The sequence below is a fragment of the Musca vetustissima genome, unplaced genomic scaffold (genome assembly GCF_032173495.1).
Source record: "Musca vetustissima isolate MV318-11 ecotype Yass unplaced genomic scaffold, APGP_CSIRO_Mvet_v1 utg74264, whole genome shotgun sequence".
In the NCBI taxonomy this organism is placed as follows: Eukaryota; Metazoa; Arthropoda; class Insecta; order Diptera; family Muscidae; genus Musca; species Musca vetustissima.
This window is the reverse complement of record NW_026885037.1, coordinates 27615-30815: the sequence shown is the minus strand read 5'-3', so window position 1 is coordinate 30815 and position 3201 is coordinate 27615.

The window sequence follows — 3201 nt, the reverse complement described above, 5'->3', positions numbered from 1 at the left end:
TTACGCTATTTACACGCAATTTAAAATGTATATTTCATAATATAGTTTTATTTTAGGATTTATTCCTACTTATAGAACCCCAAGATTTATCGGAAGAATCTTGCTACAATCCGCAAGTTGTATACTTATACACACGAAGTGATTATTTTTATATATATAATTTTTTCGGCGAAATTCGGGTAAAATAGAAGAATGACCTCAACACATTTTTCTGAAATTTCTTGTATACAATTAAAAAAATAAATATGATGACATTATTTCTTCGAATCAAAAACAGATATTTTTTCCTCTATATCTTGTTTTGTTGTCGCTGTAATTTACAAACCGCTACACAGACTTGTGTGATTTTGATATCATTTGATTCATCATGGTGTTTAGATTATGTAGATAATTTTAAATTAATTTTTAGGCTGATACATGTCATTAATATAATGAAAATATTGACGTAATCTCCTATATTTTTAATATTTTTTCTCATATTTCGCGAAAATGTGCAACTTTTTCGCGATTATTATTATATATTCATATTCGTATTTTACGAAGGAAGATATGGGAAATTACAAAATTCTTTTTAAATTCCATTAAAAAAATGTGAAAATTTTTTTGCGAGAACATTTATGATTTTTGGTACATAGGTTAAGAAAAATATGTTTATTCGAAATCTGTTCGCGTTCACAAATTTGGATGCTGCGCACAAAAGTTATAGCGGTTTTAAATCTTGAATTTCAAATATATATTAAATGGATTCCTTTTTGTTGTAATTCGCGAATTTCTTCACAAATGGATTAACACATTTGTTTTCATTGCATACTTGTCAAATCACATTGAAATACGGTACAATATTCGCGAAAAACAGAACTTTTTTCTGAATTTTCAATTTTTTAGTGTGGTTAAGGGAATACGGTTTTGTCTTAATCTTCTACAATATATGACGCTTTCTTCTGCAAATTCTTTTGCATGATTGTTAAATATCGGTAGATTCATCTGATAAGAATTTCGACTTTAAAACTGACTAAATATATTGCACTTACAATACATAAAAAATGGTCAATATTGAAAAGAATGCAATTCGCGTATTCGCGGAAATCAGTTGTTGCGCATGCGGTTTTCGTATAAACCGAACCAATCTCTTCCAACAATTATGAATTTTTCGATGTTTCATTTAGCGGCTAAAGTGTGCCGCTCGATGCAATTTACTATGCAAAAACCTTAAAAATGGCTAAAAATGACGCAAAGTGCATACGATTTTTATGCGCATCCGATTTCAGTAATCTCCTATGAAAATACACAAAAGGACACCTATTTTAAAAGGATCGGTGAAGAACCGCGGATGTGCCTCCACAATCAATTTTGGATAAAATACGCATATTATTCGCGTATCGATATATTTTTGACCTATTTTCACACAGATTCGCGAATATGATAACACAAGCATGAATGTATTTAAAATCAATTCGAAGAAAAACGCGATTATATACGCGAATTTGTCAAAATAAGTTTTTGCAGTTTTTCCCACATTCAAGGTACCTATATCCGCCGTTTTATTGGGCGGAATTAAACACGGATGGGCTCATTAGATCCGGCACGTAAAAAAACTAAAATCACGCGGGGTTCCAAGGAATTTGAATGGACTTTCTTAATTTTAGACTCAAAAAATATGTTTTTCATACAAATTTACGCACCAAATTTTCGTCTTTGGAACCCAATTGCAAAGAAGCTACGGTGAGCACATTCATGAGATATACACTAAACTAAGCAAAATCACGAGTTCTACAATCCTATAATCAGTTTAGTCCATTATCTAGATGCGCATCCTAATTATAAGATAAATTCAAAAAACACCGAAAATCCGGCTTCAAAATTTCAGCATCCGTTTTGGGTGGATGCAGTGATTATATCGAAAAATCATACATTAGAACCATATTGTCCATGGGGTATTCTGCAAGTTAGTCACTGATTACATGTGCGTGCGTCGTGTAGTTTAGCCACAAATCAGGAAGGAACACAAAAAAACTCGTTGGCTTCAACACATTTTCACCCATATTTTTACATTACCACCATCACAGCTTCCACGCAACTTATTATTTATTACCAATATTTTAAGATTATGACAAAAACACTTCATTTTATAGAAATGAATTTAAATTATATGCAATATATTCATATTTCGCGAGTTAAAACCTTGCAAACCTCAGCTTCAAGGAATTTAAAAGATTTTTGTAATTTCCCATATATATGAACGTTTTTGGTCAATTTAATAGAACGAGTAATTTTAAGATTTTTCCCTTACGGCCAACATTAAAACCTCTATAACTTGGAGTTAGAACATTTTTCTCTATATGCGTACCAAAAATCATTGATGTACCACGAAAACAAAAAAGCCGATTTTTTGAAAATGGAATATTAAAAAATTGGCAATATTGCCCATATATGGATATATATTAACAGAAATTTCGCATCAACTGCAATTTGAATAAATACAGTAAGAGATTGACTTTTTATTACCATATGTTTGTTTGCATTAACTCGAACATGGCCAAAGTCAATTTTATTCTATTTTTTTTTTCTTGTATTGTACCACGTGTGCCACACTACTCGTATAACAATGTGTCTAAAAATATAAATTCGACTACTCTGAGATATCTTCCATTTAAATGCAAATAACAAATCAAACAAATCAGCTATTGTATTGCCTCTATTTAAATAAGAGTTCTAAGGAATTTGAAATGAAATGAATCTTGTATGCAGTGTATAAACAAATAACTTGGATAACAAATGCATTTTTATTTTATCAAATAAGACTTTTTAACAATTTTCGATTGTATTGTTTGATTTCGGATGAAATATTTAAAGTTTTATTGCTCGGAATATATTTTTGTTAAAGAATGTATTTCGCAGTTAGATCCATTGATTACGACCAAAACAAATTTATATGACTTTTGTCAATACAAAATAATAGTTTTTAATATAAACGACAGTCTTCGGGGTGACAGCAGTCTGAGAATATTGTATTCCGTATACAAAAAAAAAAAAAAAATAATAAATAAATAAAAATAAAAAAATAAAAAAGTACGGATTTGCCTGTAGTGCTATGGTATGAGCACTTAGCTACCATAAATATATTCGGTAAGAAAAGTGTCGGACAGATATATACCCTCAGAATATGATTGTTGGCGTGTGAACTGCCCGCATGGAAGACGA